The sequence below is a fragment of the Notamacropus eugenii genome, chromosome 1, assembly GCF_028372415.1.
Source record: "Notamacropus eugenii isolate mMacEug1 chromosome 1, mMacEug1.pri_v2, whole genome shotgun sequence".
Taxonomy (NCBI): Eukaryota; Metazoa; Chordata; class Mammalia; order Diprotodontia; family Macropodidae; genus Notamacropus; species Notamacropus eugenii.
The window spans coordinates 290278522-290295398 of NC_092872.1; the positions used below are offsets into that span (position 1 = coordinate 290278522).

At 43.7% G+C, this 16877-nt stretch overlaps 1 protein-coding gene across 2 annotated transcripts in view; it reads left to right on the plus strand.

The window, feature by feature from the left end:
• JAKMIP3 (Janus kinase and microtubule interacting protein 3) overlaps positions 1-15681 on the plus strand; it is a 136021-nt gene extending 120340 nt beyond the window's left edge. For both annotated transcript variants that reach the window (XM_072629108.1, XM_072629109.1), the window contains exon 23: positions 13035-15681. The gene's annotated coding sequence lies outside the window, so the exon portion shown is untranslated. The remainder of the gene's footprint in view (positions 1-13034) is intronic.
• Positions 15682-16877: the final 1196 nt, after the last annotated feature.

Consider the following 16877-nt stretch of genomic DNA (forward strand, 5'->3'; position numbering starts at 1 on the left):
GTTTCTCTGAATTTTTTTGTTGAGAGTTTCTTATGGTTCCATTCAGGGACCATGCTTTTCCATCTCTTTCCAGTAGATGAGATGCCTGTGTTTTCAAGGCATCTCTATGTTAGGGAGCTCACAGGTCCCCTTCTCTCCAACCCTGCCCACCCCCATCCCCAGCTCAAGCTTCCAGATCTCCTTAGAATGTCTGTTTCCCTGGAGTTGCCTCTTGAGCTCAGTGTCTGTGGGGACATCTCAAGGCTTGATCAGAGGTTTGAGAAATTTCAATCTGGCTTTAAGAATGTCACAACGCTGTGATCATGGGAAGCAAATGGTAACTAGTAGCTTAAGGGGCCTCAGAGACTTCCCAGGAAAGGACAGCCTATCTTCAACAGACCCCAGGCTTGGAGCTCTGTCCAGTCAGCACCTCCCTCAGTATCCCCTCTTCTAGTGTCTGTGTGGAGACAGGTATGAGAGAAGCAGCTGCTCATAGAATATTGGGTCCTCTTAATGCTAAGACAATCTGCTCTACTAGGGTCATTTCCAACTGGATTCTGATCCCATTCCCTGTGAATAGGAGTGGAGAAGAAATAGGACAGACTGGCTTTCTGTTGCACATTTGAGTGAGGGATTAGTAGAGATCACTGGCTGCCTGGCCCATCTCCTCAGCATACTCATGCCTACTGCTGCACTGCCAGAGACATGGGGTCAAGCCTAGCATAGGTCATGGGGGGAAACAGCGGTAGCCAGACCCAGGTGACCGACCCTACAGCTGTCTCACCAACTGCCCCAGAGTTCAAGGAGAACAGGGTGCCTCAGGGCAGGTGGCTCCTTAGTGAGCTGCAAAAGTGATGTCTGATGTATAGTATGCCATGCTGGCAAAGGATTGTCCTCCAAAGGACAGTATTGGAAGAATAATCCTGTAGAAGAACAAGGAGGAAAAACTGCCAACCTCCTCTTGGATCCCTCTCCTTAATATTGACTTTGGAACTAAAGAGTGAACCAGGAGGCTGGGGAGATGTGAGGAAAGCATTCTGTGTGGCCCTAGCTTGGATCTATGCCGCTGGGACAAAGACTAAAGGCAGGGTTGGATTTCTGCTGAGGACGAAGCCCCCACGGGTGGCCTTCCCATGCCTCACCACGGAGGCCACTGCCTGATGAGACCTTGCACAGAATCATAGGATCATAGCTGTGGAGCTGGATGGGACATTAGAAGACACTAAATTCAATCCCCCCTTTTTCAGATGAGGAAACTGAGACTCAAGTAGGTTAATTGATTGACTTTCCCAGGGTCATCCAACCAGTAAGTTTCTGTGGTTAGATTTAAGTACCCCCTCTATTTACTGTTCTTCCTTCCTACCTCCCTCTCTCCCTCCTTTCCTTCCTTCCATCCCTCATTCCCTCCTTCCTTCCCTCCTTCCCTCTCTCCTTCCTTCCTTTCTTCCTTCCTTCCTTCCTTTCTTCCTCCCTCCCTTCCTTCCTTCCTGTTTAAATGCATAAAATAAATGCATAGGATTACAAAGGAAGCCAATTGTCTTGAAATTATTTTATATATGATGTAATGCAATGCAATACAAGGGAACACAACACAACATAACCTAGTGCATTGCAATGCAATATTACAGGATGTAATATGACACCACATGATATATATCACGGTTCACCTATAACTCCCTGAGGGCAGGGACTGTCTTTTGTTAATAAAAAAGGCCCCTTACCACTTTCTTTTTCTTATTTCTATCCCTGGCACTTAGCACAATGCCTGGAGTACAGTAAATGCTTAATAAATGTTTATAGTATAATATAGCATTATAACACAACATAACATGGCAGCATAATCAAACACAGTACAACATGCTATAACCTGTAATTACATGTTAGAGAGTGGTATAACTATGGTATATATTATCTAATATAACATTGCAATAATATAATAGGATGTAATATAATTCCTCTATGTATATATGTGTATACACATATAAGAATGTGTATGTGTACATATGTGTATAAGGGACAGAGAGAGAGAGAGAGAGAGAGAGAGAGAAAGTTGAGAATCTAAGTTGCTACTTAAGTTGAGAATCCCCGGGACTTAGGTGGCACCTAGCCCACATGGCCGGGAAGAGCTAAGTGGCTTGGCAGGATCACACAGGCACAAAGGACCAGACAGAGAATTCACACCCAGGTCCCCGATTCTAAATCTGGTGTTCTTTTCACAGTTGGAAGAGGAGGGTCTGCCAAAAGTTCCATCTTTGCTGCTGCCTAGAAAGAGGGCCATTGAAGGAGTCCTCCGGGTTTTCCCCACATAAACCAGCACCTCGCCAGCCTTCGGGCTAAGGAGGGTGGACGTCAGTTCCCATAGCTCAGTCTCTTTCGATGAAGATCCCATTTATCTAGGGTTGGCTTATTAGCATTCACTGGGTTTTCTTTTTTCTGAAAGCTCAGCGGCTGACCTCTGGAGTGCAGGAGAAATAGCGGGCCAAGGGCTTCATTAGCATTTCAAAGCCCCCCCTCTCCCCACCACACACAGCTGTGAAGCGCCTTCCCAGCCCAGCCCTTCCCTGACTGGTCAGGAAAAAAATTGATTGGCTCCATCTGTCCAGGTCTCTCCGGCCGGTTCTGGTTTCTCCTCAGTAGCATCTCCCCTCCCACTGACCTGATGGAGCCTCGGCAGTGGGGTAGCATAATGTCTTCGTGGAGGTTGGGGGGCAATCCCCGGGTCCCAAGACACATTTCTAAGCCCTTCCCTGCAGCCTCAGCTTCTCGCGCTGTTTGAAGAGAAGCCTTTGGTGACGTCAGGACTTGGGATCACCAGATCAAGGGGCTCTCCTTCCGCTTCTCTCCTGGTGAACGTTCAGTCACTCCCGATAGAGTCTTGGATGGAGTCTTGCAGGCTCTTCCAGTCAGCATCTAAAAGCCTTCTCTATTTTTAGACTCCACTCTCAGGAATTCCTCGTCACTCCAATCATGTAATTACTTCATGGACTGGGACATGCCCTCCGTAACCAGATGTGACCCAGACCTCAAAAGGTGGGGAACGTCTCGCTTAGGTGCACGCATCTTACACGCAGACAGGAGGAGGTCCAGAAGAGCGAACTCCTATTTCTAGTATCCGCGTAAAAATCCAGCGGCCAGGTCTTTGAAAGCCTTCCCTGGAAGGCTTCTGTGAAAAAGCGCGAGAAGCTGAGGCTGCAGAACTGAAAGAGCCCTGGCTCTGAAGTCCAGGAACCTGGGTTCAAATCCCACGTCTGATACTTACAACTTTGTCACCTTGATCCTAAGCCTGTTTCTCCCTCTCTAAAGACGGGGGTTCGGCTCTGTGGCCTCTGAAAATCCTTCCAATTTGAGATCTAAACCTCAGGGACAGGAATCTCCCCGCCCACCCCAGCTCCTGCTCGATTCTCTGAGGAGTTAATAGGATTACAACTTCAGGGTGACACCGGGATTGATCGGCAAACAGCTCTGCGCACAAGTTTGGCTCGGGGTCAGAGGAAAGTCTCTCGGCTTCTGAGCAGGATCAGGAAGGGAATGACCCACAGAGGGGCTTTCGGGTTGAACCCTTGCCCCGCAAGAGGAGATCTCCACGGGTCCATGCTTGGCAGAGCTTGAGAAGTAGCTCTTGATAGGACAACATGGCAAAATAAACGGTCTGCGGAACAAAACAACAGGCGCGTTTCCCATGTATTTGAGCCCAAGCAACACTGCCCTTATCCAAGGTGACAGAATTCTGGGTAGACAAATGTTTTGATCTGATTGGGCCCAAGGCATCTGTTAGGTGACGAGCATTGCATTCTCAGCCAGAGGAGGAAGGAGGCTTCCTCCCTTTGACACTTCCCAAGGTTCGGCTTCTATCTATAAAATGGGTTTCTCAGTTCTCTCCTCTGCACAGTGAGGAGTGAGAGGAGCTGGTCTTCATACCTTCAGCTGAAAATCCAGAGATGCTGTCCTCCTCCCTCTCACTCCCCCCCCCCCCCCCAAAGCAGGACTGACGGCACATGAGTGATTTGATTGTGCCACGATTTTATGGTTGAAGGTCCAGAGTAGACAGGGCAGCTCGACGTCAGGGAAAACGTCAAACCCCACCTCTGACGCTTACTAACTGTGGGACTTGCCCTTTATGCCTCAGTTAATGCATTTGTAAAATGAAGATAGCAATGTCTGGGCTGCCCTCAAAGCAGGCTGTCAGGAGAATCTAGTGAGAGAGCAGACAGAATACACATTGTCAGGAGCCCTGGGGGCTAATCCAATAAGCCCTTTCCTTAAAATACTCCTATTATCCAGACCAAACTATATGCAGTGGGGGAGGTTTTTGAATCCTCTTAATTATAATTTATGTCTGACTCTAGATTAGCCTTCTCAGAGAGGCCTGAGTCTCCCAGCTTTCAATCACTGACAACGCAGTCGCTGCTGAAAGCCTGTTTGCAGTGGATTTCCTTTGTCTGGTTCTGAATTCTGAGCCCCAGCTCTGGTACATAAAGCAAGGCAGAATGATGCCCCAAAAGCCTGAGGATGAATGTCCAATGAGCCCTGCTCTTGTCTCAGGGATGAAATGATGGATCCTGGGCCTTGTCTGAAATGAAAAATTATGGGATGAGCAGTTCTTAGAGAGAACAAACGCATGCATGTTTTATAGGGGGAGTGTGTCTAGCATTGGCTCACCAGATTTAGAATTCACAGGGACCTTAGGGACCCTCTCATTCAACTGCCTTATTGTTCAGGGGGAACAGAGACACAGGTAGGGATGGGGATGTGGCCAGGAGCCCAGGCATACGTTTCAGAAATGGGAGTGTTTCCTGTGAAAAACCAGTGGAGAGTTGAGGGTGTCCCCGACTGGGTAAAATGCACAATTTAGGATCTAGAGGCCTGGGCTTAAGTCTGGCTTTTGTTCCCCATATTTCACAGAAGAGACCCCAGCACAGTTCATGAGCCCTGGTTGGGTCTTGCTGGGAAATACAGAAGACATGAGCCAAACAAGATTAAAGGGATGAACCCCAGGAAAGTCAACCAAAAAAGGTAGATGGCTTTCACTAATTTTTTAAAAGTTAAGCTGACTTGTTTTTTATGTGAAGTATCTTAGTCAAGACCCAACATTCCCCTTAAGTCTGAGGCTGTGTCATTGGGGCCCTAGCAGCCAGGAGAGCCCTTTGGCAGGCTCAGGGGAGGCTGGGGTACCAAAGGTCTTTCAGGATGGCAGGGACTTAACCCTTTCTAAGCCCCAGGGCAGAGGTCATCCAATTCGATGTCACAGACCCAGCTGTTCTCCCTTCTGTTTTGATCTCTTTCTTTGGCTTTTCTCTTCTCCCTCCCTCCTGGCACTGTCAGCTTCCCCAGGTCCTTCTCTCCACTGTTCCTCTTCTTCTGCTGGCTCCCAGGTTCCTCCACATGGTCCTGGAATCTCTTGCTCTCTGCCCCATTTCCTGCCTATTTCTCACATGCCCTGCCTCCAGCCCTGCCGAGCTCTGCTCTTCATGTCCCTTCCTCCCTCATCCTATTATTGGGACATCTGAAGGCCCAGCTCTTCTCTTGGCCCATGAGCTCCTTCTCACCTTTCTGACTTTGCCTCTTTCCTTCTTGGGCCTCCTATCTAAGTTTCCTTCAGTTTCCTCCAGAACCAGTAGTTCTCCCTTCTGGTCTTAAGGAACCATTCAAAGGATCTACCTGAGGACCTGGAATTTCCTGTTTATGTTTAGCCAGAGACTCAGCTGGGAATGCCTGGCTGTGGCAATGGCCTGGACAGTTCCCCAAGCTCCTCAGGTTGTCTGTCGGGGTGGTTTGAGTGTTAATTTTGTCTTCTTTCTGGGTATGAGCTTTCATCCTAGGAAGGCCTGTGATTTTATTGATATAGCAGAGTTCCAGGGAGGGAGCACTTTTTACCATTGATTACTGACCCAGACAAGGTGCTGACTACCCTGGAAACTGAGCAGTGAAGGGATTTGTGCATGGTCATCCTGCCCTAATCTAGATGGTCAGCTGCCTCCTCAAGTCAGGGGTAATTCGTCTTTTACCCTCCTTCAGCAAGTACAAATGACTGAGCTTAACACCCAGTGAGCAAGAACAAGTATGCTGGGAAACTCCTAGATACTGCCTCTTCCCCTTCACTCTGTGAGGCCATAAATGGACCCTGTCATGCTCCTTTCCCTGGTAGTGCCCTCATTGTATGCTTGAGGTGCATAAGGGACCATACAGTCTAGAGATGAGACTAACCTGGTATTGGAAACCATATTGCTGTATGATCTGGACTAGCTCAAGAATGAACATGAAATATGCCCCTTTTGACTGTGTTTTATTGTATCTTGATGTCTCACAAAGTCAATAGCTTCCACTTAGTTCTAGTTTTTGAGGAATATATTCTTCACTGACTTCTTGAACCTTTATTTCCATTTTGCCAATTCTGCTTTTTAAGGAAATCTCTTCAGTGGATTTTTGTGGTTCTTTTATCATTTGGCTAATTCTTTTTAAGGTATTATTTTCTTCAGGATTTTCATGTCTCTTTTACCAAGCTGTTAATTCTCTTTTCGTAATTTTCTTGTATCTTTCTCATTTCTTTTCTCATATTTTCATCTATTATTCTTATCTCTATCTTTAACTCTTCAAGAAATTTTTCTTGGGTTTGGGTCTAATTGTCATTATTCTTTGAGGCATTTTTTGTAGCTGTTTTCACATTGTTGTCTTCTTATCAGTTTATGTCCCCTTCCACCATATTAGCTTTTTATGGCCCAATTCTTTTTTGTTTGATTATTTTTCCAGATCATTTTTTGACTTCAAATTTTATGTTAAAGTTTAGTTCTCCTTACCTGGGAGTGGAAAGGCACTGTCGCAATCTTCAGTCTTTATTTGTGCTGCTGTTTTCTGAGCTAGTTCTGGGTTTTGGTCCATCCAAGGTGGTGTGATTTGAGGAGAGGTATGGTCACTGTTCTCCTGGTCTTTACTTTAGTCTTTATCCAAGAAAAGCATTTGGTCCACTACAGCTATAAAGCAAGTGCTCTCTTTGCCTCAGAATTGTGACTAGGGCTTCTGCTGCTTTCTGAATGACCACCAGTACTTCTCTCCTCTCTGGAACTGTGACTAAGAACTGCATATAGGCATTAGAGTTGACAGTCAACACTAGCCGTCCCCATTTTCAACAAAGGATTCCTGATAATCTCTTTCTGACTAGTTGTCCAACCACTTAATGTCTTTTGGCTGAGAGGTCCCAAATCTACTGCTACTGCCATGGCTACTGTTGCCACTGCCATGTGTATGGTCTCAAGACAGGCCTCCACCTCAGAGCTACAGACCTCTGCTGAACTCTTAAGTTTTCTTAGGCCAGAAAATTGTCTCATCTCAACATTTTGTTGGCTCTGCAACTCCAATTTTTTTATTTGAGGCATCATTTAAAATTGTTTGGAAGGGACTATTGCTAGAGTTCATATGGCTAGCTACCCTTAATTCACCATCTTGGCTCTACAATGACTTTTCTAAAAAGGAAAGTAGTGTAGATGTTAAGCTCACATATGGTTTTGGTGGAAATAAAATGGAAGATTTCTTGTAGCCAGAGGTTCTTTTGATGGCCCCAAATAGTCCATCATCAAGAAGGATGAGCATCAGCCACCCCCAAATTATTAAGCTTTTAATAAGAGTCAGGACCCACACAGCCTTCCTGACAAGTGCTGTGCTATTTAATGCCCTGTAATTCTGAGGGAAGAATTTCTTTTCTCTTGATGGGTAGTGTGAGTTGTGAATGCCCACAGGTAAGGTCTTTGGTGACTCTTACTAATGTCTGCAATAAAATCCACATGAGAAGCTTCAGTCCATAGAGATGAAAAATATGTTGCATTACAGAATCGACCTGGAAAAAACCAGTATTTTTGTGATATCTTCACCAGGGTTTAAATTCTTAAACACTCAATGAACTTTTACTACTCTCAAAGATTGATCCAGGACCAAGTTATTACCTTCCTTCTCAAAGAGGACCAAAATGACATTGCTTTGCTAGAGAAAGGTTGCAGTGTGTCCAGCTGTGGCTGATTAGACCAATACAAGATCTGAATGTTCTACCACAGGTCAGGCACAAATAATACATGTAAACATTTAGGGTGGATTATCTTAATTTGTGCATCATACATTTCCTTTGAGCTGTTTCAGTTCTACTTTGCTCATAGAGTACAGCACCTCCTCTGATGAGGGCATCCCCTGCTGAGAGGTCCTGTGCCAATGTCTCCTGTGTCACACAATCAATTTCAAAATCTTAAGATTGAGAGTATCCTTGTATCGCTTCTTTTGACCACCTTGTAATTACTTACTCTGTGTGAGTTCTCCATAAAATAGTCTTTTTGGCAAGTGTACACTTTGCATTTGAACAACATGATCAGCCCATCAGAGTTGCACTCTCTGCAGTGGAGTCTGAATGCGTGGCAGTTTAGTTCAAGAAAGGACTTCACTGCCTGGTATCTTATCCTCCCAGATGATCCTCACAATATTCCTAAGACAGCTCAAATGGAAGCAATTCAATTTCCTGGCATGGCGCTAGCAGACCATTCAGGTTTCACAGGCATACAACAATGAGGTCAACACCATGGCTCTGTAGGCCTTCAGTTTGGTAGTAAGTCTAATATTAAATTTTTATTTACCTTTTTTTTTGGTATAGAGAGACAATCAGGGTTAAGTGACTTGCCCAAGGTCACACAGCTAGTAAATGTCTGAGGTCAAATTTGAACTCAGGTTCTCCTGACTCCAGGGCTGGTGTTCTATCCACTGTGCCACCTAGCTGCCCTTAAGAGATTTTGCAGGTGATTGTGCATTCAATGCAGCCTCTAAAGCTGAGATGCAACAAAGTATGCATCAATTTTCTGTTGCCTGTGCTAATTTTGGCTTAATGATTAACACCCAGAAAACGTAGGTGCTCCATCAGCCACCACCACACCATCCATACATGGAGCCATCGATTACAGCAAATGGAGAAGTTTTGAATGCTGTGGATAAGTTCATTTACCTTGATAGCGTACTTTCCAGGGATGTACACATTGACAATGAGGTTGATGCATGCATTGCCAGAGCTAGCTCAGTGTTTGGGAAGCTCTGAAGAAAAGTTTGAGAGAGAAGTATGAGACTGACTACCAAACTGAAGGTCTACAGAGTTGTTATGCTGACCTCATTGTTGTATGCCTGTGAAACATGGACAGCCTACCAGTGCCATGCCAGGAAACTGAATCGCTTCCATTTGAACTGTCTTAAGAAGATTTTGAAGATCACCTGGCAGGATAAGGTACCAGACACTGAGGTCCTTGCTCAAACTAAACTTCCAAGCATTCAAACTATGCTTCAGAGAGCACAACTCCAATAGGCTGGCCACGTTGTTTGAATACAAAATGTATGCTTGCCAAAAAGACTATTTTATGGAGAACTTGCATGGGACAGGTGATCACATGGTGGTCAGAAGAAGTGATACAAGGACACTTTCAAAGTCTCTCTCAAGAACTTTGGATTTGATTGTGCAACATGGGAGACACTGGCATAGGGCCATTCAACATGGCATGCCCACATCAGAAAAGGTGCTATGCTCTATGAGCAAAGCAGAATTGAAACAGCACAAAGGATATGTAGGATGCTCAAATTTGGAGTAACCACCCCAAATTTTCACATGGACTATCTGTGTCCAATCTGTGGTAGAGCATTCTGAGCTCATATTAGTCTGTCTGATCAACCACAGTCATATACACTGAAACTTCACTTTATCATGGTGATGTCATTTTGGTCCTCTTCAAGAATAAAGGATGACAACCAACCAATCTAATTCCTCTTTTCTCCCACAGTTTCTTTCAGAGTCTTCCAAACACTGAGCTAGCTCTGGCAATATGTGCATCAACTTCATTATCATTATACATACACATAATGCATACTAGGACTGAAACTCAATTTTCTATCACCTCATGTAGTATTGTCCATGGTTGTCCTCAGCACACAGCAATACTCAGTGAGCATTTGCCAACTGAACATGTATACATTATACATTCATGAAAAGAGGAGGGATCTTTGGAATATGGTTCAACTAGAGGAAGGGATGCAATCCAATGATATGCTTTCTATCAGTGCCCCAGAAGAAACTTGAGGATTTCCCAGGGATTTCTGAGGAAACTCTAGTCTAGTGATAGCCTATGAGAAACTTTTTTTCTTAGTCCAGTGAACTATGGAAATGGATTTAAGGGATGACCAGATTACTATGATGGCCATTGTACTATTTCACTCCTTACTAGAGTACCTCCATCTTGCCCTCCTCTTTCCCCACATTTTCTTTTGGTTTTGTTCTACTTTTCTTAAGAGGGGCTTTTCATAGAAAGCTACTTATTACCATCTGGGTAGGGTCATGTGTCTTGGGTCCATAGAATTTGAGACTTGGAAGGGCCCTTGGAAACTATCTAGTCTAAGCGCCTCATTTTATCAATGAGGAAACTAAGCCCCAGAAAAGTTAGTATGACTCAGCAAAGGTTCCTTGGATGATTTAGAAGAGACAGGACTTAAAGATGAAGTCCTTAGATCCCAAGTTTAGGGTTCTTTCTATCCATGCCTCTGCTGTTTCCCTTTAGCACGCTCTTCAAGAGCACTTTGGAACCCTGGTGTCTAGAAGAGGAGGTTTTGCTTTCATCCACAGGTGCCTTCTCAGACCATGAACAGGAAGCCTTCTCCTTTGCCATTAAGTCCATAACTTCAAATAGTGGATGTCTCTCACCTAAATTTGTACTATCAATACAGATGTCAGGATCTAGTTTGACATAATTCAGAATGTTGTTTGCTAAATATTCATGGTCTTGGTGTAGGAAACAATGGGGTATGTGTGTTGGTGACTCAATCTACATTTTGTCTCTGCTGCCCAACCTCTGCATGAATTTACACAATGTACTATGCTAGAGGTTTCACACATTCCTTCAACACCCAGTCCTAGCCATATAGCCCAAGTTCATGTCAGCAATGGGCCCTGAGATTGGACCCCCTCATTTAGCCCGGCCCTAGAGAAAGCTTAGCTTAATGAACATCAGTGAGAGAGGACTCCAGTTCAGATGGAAGGGCATGGACATGGAACATGCTGGCAGTCTGCAGCAGAATGCCACCTTGTACATTGTAATGAGTAATTTGAGTACTGCTGTGTGCTGAGGACAACCACTGACAATGCTACATGAAGTAATAGAAACTTGAGTTCCTGGAGATGGTGAATGAGCTTCCATCACCTTGGCTCACCTCACATTAGGCCTCCACCATATGCCCATTCCACCCTCAAAGATGTCCTTCCTAGGGGCCCAGCATAAGTCCTGGTCATTTTGGAGAAGGGAGAAGATAAAGGGTAGGGGGAGGACTAGTGATGGCACTTTTGTTTTTTCCCACCAGTATTTTTCCTAAGGATACTAAGAAAAATGAGAACCAGTTTCCAATGGATGGTGATGCCTGGCATTTCTGTAGCCTGGAAGACATCATCGATTTGGTACTCCCACTCACCCTGGGAAGTAGCTACAGCAAGCATTAGCTCCCATCTTGCAAATAATGACACTGAGGCTCAGGAAAACTATATGTTTTGTTCTATAATGTTCAAGTTTCAGATACAAGATCTGAACTCAGGTCTTCATGTCTCCAGATTTAGTTATCTATCTAGTATGGTAGATTTTCCCTTTTTAGTCACAAAACAGCTGTTTGCCCTTTCAAAAGTAAAAGGAGAAGGAAGCAAGCATGCTAGACAATCAGTATGATCTTGGTGGTGGGTTTTCTTGTTTCTTTTTTGTCCTGTATATTTTGTAATCCTTTAGTGGTTCCTACCTTCCCTTGAAAGATTTATGGATGTCTCAGGGTAATGGCAGCTGTTTCTTGGTCACTTTGCCTTTTTAAGTCTTTCTGGGTAGCCCAGGGGAGTGTTTTCCTTCCTAGACAGAAGCTCAGCATCTCCCTCCCCTCTTTAGTCTCAGCACCGCTTCTTAGGGATATCCTTGGGGGGGGGGGGGGATGATTAGTAGAAGAGAACACTGGAGAAGGAAAACTGTTTCAAAACACAATGGATAGCCACTTACCCAGAGTGTGGTATTGGTCAGGTATGACTTGGACTAGACCAGTCATTCAACCAACATTTGGTAAGTGTATGTTATAAGCCAGGAAGTCATGGCCAAGTGGATTGACAGAGTGGTCAAAGAGCTGGTTGCAGGGCCAAAATGATCTGGTTGTAGACTCTCCTCTGACACACAGTGGTTGTGTGATCCTTGGCAAGTCCTTTCACTTTTTGCTACTCCAGACAACTCACTAATAAGACTATGCAATGCTGTCTTGCATTGGTTCCATATACTAATGAAATCATAGATCCCTTCCCAAATCAAAATGTGCCCTTTCCCCTTTGAGGCACTTGGGGCTTCCATTTTACCTCCCATATCCCTTTGAGTTTTATAGCCCTCTGATACCAGGCTAATGGTGGCCAATGGCAAACAGTGCCAGAACTTCTGTGTGGAATTCCATCCAAGAAGCATTGCCTTCATTTACTAATGGCTGTTTTGGGCAAAGTCCTGGAGTAGATACTGAAAAGCAGTGAGTTCTTCATGCTCTAATTGTCCCCTTTCTAAGCTAGATCTGTCTAATGTACCTAGAGAGTTACTGTTCCCCTCTTTAGAATGGACACTCTTTGAGGATAGGAACTGTCTTGTTTTGAACATTATTTTTTTAATTCCCAGCATAGAATCTGACACCCAGTAAGCACTTAATATATTCTTGGTTGATTGACTCGCTGATAGACCCAAAAGGACTCTTCTGTTGCCTGCCTCAATAGACTTGGACAACCCAGATGAGTATATAATGCTAATCAATTTTGATCACTGCACCATCGGGCTCATTTTCACCCTGACTTTCTTCAAGACCTTCAGAGCAAATATTACTGGAAAGATTGAGCACTAATGTTCATTATTGAATAATGAGGAATGTGTATGAGAACACAAGCCGTCTAGGCATTTTCACAAATCTCTTCCCATCCTGATAAGCATCTAGCAATTTACATTTTATACTAAAAGCATTTTTCACTAAAACCAATACTGTTTGCTTCAACTCTTTTTCAGAACCAAGCCACATTGGTGCAGTCCCTCCTTGCTGATGTGGCTTCCATTCCAAGCCAGCTGTCACAATCTGTCTCCTGGGGATTTCTGCTGCCCCCCACCCCACCCAACTTGGAGGAAACATCACATGTTGGAGATGGCTCCTGTTCCATACTTACATCCTTCATCGATTTGACAATGTAGGTCCCACTATGGTTTCTGTGTGTGGGATCTAAGCCAGAAGACAGCACATGGATGTTAAACTTTAAAAAAAATCATGTGGCAGTTGGAACATTTGGTATTTAGCATGCAATAGAGTGCAGATCATTTAGACTTTTGAATGGACTAGGAAAGAAAGGCAAACTGCATGAATAAGTGAGTTTTAAATTGGGGAGTAGTGAAGGGAGGAGAAGACTGAGGTGCCTGAAAGTGTTTGATGTGGAATGTATCAGTATTAGAGACAGTTTTCTGCTTATGATGTGAAAATCCCCATGAATTGGATAGGATTGGAATTTTCCAGGGTTTACATCAGAGGAGAATTGACTGACCCCTACCTGCACTGAGGACTAAGGTGGATACAGGATATTTTCTGGGGAAATGGACTATTAACAAGTCCACAGATGATAAGGGCCCACACTTTTTTGTTACCATTCAACAACCAATTTATCCCCCCATGACAAACTGCTCCCTCCTGCGAGCACTTTCATAAGTGCTCTTGATGTCTTAGTTTCATATTTCAAGCTTAAAATATTGTTGAATTCTTAATGTCCCAGTAGGTTGGATTCCAGTCACTACATCAGCCTCTCACATTGGTTTTGTTTAGAGCTACAGTGAATGCTCTTCCCCTTGAAGCTGAGCCTTTCTGGAACTCTTGGATGGAAATTCAGTGGAATGTACTATGCAGGCATTTCTAAATAGGCCTTAAATCCAATGCCCACCAGACTCCCCTAGGATTCTTCTGGGGGAGCCCAGGTGCTTCAGTGCTGCTATTTGCTGGCCCCCAGTGGGTGGGTCTGTATGAGAGCGTTTGCTGTGCCAACCAGTGTCAAGACATGTTTGAAGTGAGCTGAAGTACATTTCATTTTTCTTTACCTGGACCATGATTTTGCATGTTGTAGATATGTCTAAAATACTCCTTTCTCCTGTCCCATAAACTCCACCCCATAAGCATAGCTTTTCTAAAAAATAAAAAAGTTACCTGTATAGGAAAGAGAAGCATGTAAATAAGTCTTGATACTTACAAAAAATGTCAGTGTTTATATGTAAAAAGGTATGTATATAGAAAAGAAAAAAAAGGCTGGCTGAATGTTTTCAGAGAATAGCGCCCCCCAACCAAAGGTTGATAAGTGGCCACTCTGGATCTCTTTGAAGACCCACCTGGTGTGTCACATCCAGCCTCTTCTGTTGTCTGTTATGTTAATTTCATTGTATTCATTTTTATGAGTCCTCATGCTTACTCATGGGTACATGCACTTCCTTTTCATCTTATCCTCCAAGCATGAGATTTGGAGGGGGGAAGGATTTTAGGCTAAATACAGATTCTTCATGGACCTTTTGTTTTTTGAGCCCTGTCATTCCAGGAGTAACTCCAAAATCTAAGTGTTTCCAAATCAGGGTGCGTTTCCCATATCTTAGTTTTTATGTAATATTCAAAGGCAGGAGTAACTGGATTGACATTTCTCTCCCCCTCCCCACTACATACTCACACATCTAAATTAATTACTAATATATTAAGTGCTTTCTTTGGAAACTTGGGAAACCCTTGCAAATGCATTTCTTCTTAACAGAGTTCCTGAAAAGATGCTAAAGTCACAAGAAATGTTTCATTAAGAAATATGAACTGCACATTCATTATGATCACTATCCCCATGCTGTGTTGAGAACACAAAAACATGTGTCTTTCTGAGTTTGTCTAAACTAAAACTCCCTTAAATTGCAGCATCATTTGCTGATAGCTGAGTATTTCATATCTGTGCTCTAAGGGTCAAGCTGGTGAAGGCCTGTGGCTAGGATTTAAAGGACCCCCTCTAGTAATATCCATAGCCTTCAGTATGGCCCCTGAGTGCCTTACACAGCTCATCAGCAGGGATCCTGGTAGTTAGGAATCTGCCTGAGGATATCTCTCTCTCTCTGTCTCTCTGTCTCTGTCTCTGTCTCTCTGTTTTTCTGTCTGTGTGTGTGTGTGTGTCTCTCTCTCTCTCTTTCTCTCTCTGGCAGTTTAAAAGCAAACACAATTATCATCATCATAGAAACCTTAAGAATTATCATATGCTTCAGCCCATATATGGGGGATTTAGTTTGAACTCAGGAAATCATAGTGTGAACACATGTATTAAATTATGGGTTTATTGACTACCTTTTTAAAAAAAGCTTTATTGTACATTTACGCAAAATCTGAGTTATAGATCTTGTTTTCTCATGATAAATATACCATGACTTACTTGGATTTTCTTGGGTAATATCTTAATAACCCCATTCTACATATATAATTGTTTGTTTAGCGCTATGACTGTAATTTGCAAGTCTAAAAGAGGAATGGATGTTGATCAACTACAAAATTTTACACATATTTTTGTATTGTGATTCATATGATATATCTGAGAATTTCTATTCATTTGTAAAATAATAAATTATTGCAAACTTTTTAATAAAAAGTTTGAAACCTTTAAAATAGCAGAGACGTTTCCCACCCCATCGCCTTGGAGGAAGGAGGTTGGAATTTATCAATTTGATCAACCATGATAACTCTCACTTCTGTATTTCAGTGTCCTGTCTTCTCTGAATAACAAAGCCTCTTAAGTTTGCCAGGGTGATGATCTGGTTCTTCTCCAGATCACAAAGAGGACTGTGAAGAGACATTGTCCACAGGATCTGAAGCAGTGAGAATAACTGGGAGAAATCACCATATGTTTTGGGTTAGTAGAAGGTGCCCACTCAGCAGCTTCTCTGATCGTGGAACTATATTAGATTCCTCTCTGAGAAAATATTCAACTATTTTTCCAAAATGAAAGTATTTATCGTAATCAGGAAAGGCAGTTCTAAATAAGTTTCCATTACATCATGTAACCAGATATGTGAGTATAATGGTATTATATTGAAAAACAATGTGTAAGGTCAAGATGAAGAGCTTACTTTTCATTATATGAAACCTAGAAGGTAAGGAGGTGTCAGAGGCTGTAAAATCTGAACGTTAAATCTGCTTTTCCCCAGAGTCCTGGGGAGGGGGGGGGGCGGGAATGGAGCTGTGTGGATACCTTAAATCTAAATCATTATTTTAATGTTGAAATGATACTCATCATTCCACACCCCCAAGATAAATTTTTCATTTTGCCCAGAGTGATAATCAGTGATGGAATAATGTTGTAACATGTTATGATAACCATGATAAGATTCTTGAGAAAGCAACATTTCTGGAAGCAACCTCAGACATTTGGACTCAGACCCAGACCCTCGTCCAGTTTCTCCCTTTGCCCCTCATTCCCCGCTCTAGAAGCCCGTTTGCCACTTGAACCTTGGTTATGTGCAGTCAGACTACTGATGGAGGATGCCAGAAGTATCCCATTGCATTTCCCAGAAGTTATTCAGTGGCGTGGGGGCCACACAATTCCTGGGGATGAGAAAATGGAGTGGCTAGAGAAGGCTTGGCAGGAGTTCTGAATATTCACTTTCTCCAGCCCTCCTAGCCCTCACTCTTATCCCGTCCCAGAGTCAAGCAGAGACGAGAATTCTTCGAGAAAAATGACAGGAGTGGGGACCCTCCCCCCTAGGTATCTGGGCGGGCCTCCTGCACCTTCAGGCTGGCATGCTGCGTTCAGCACCACAGATTCCCGGACAGCTCCACAGGCTTAAGTCGGTCCTAGGAGACTT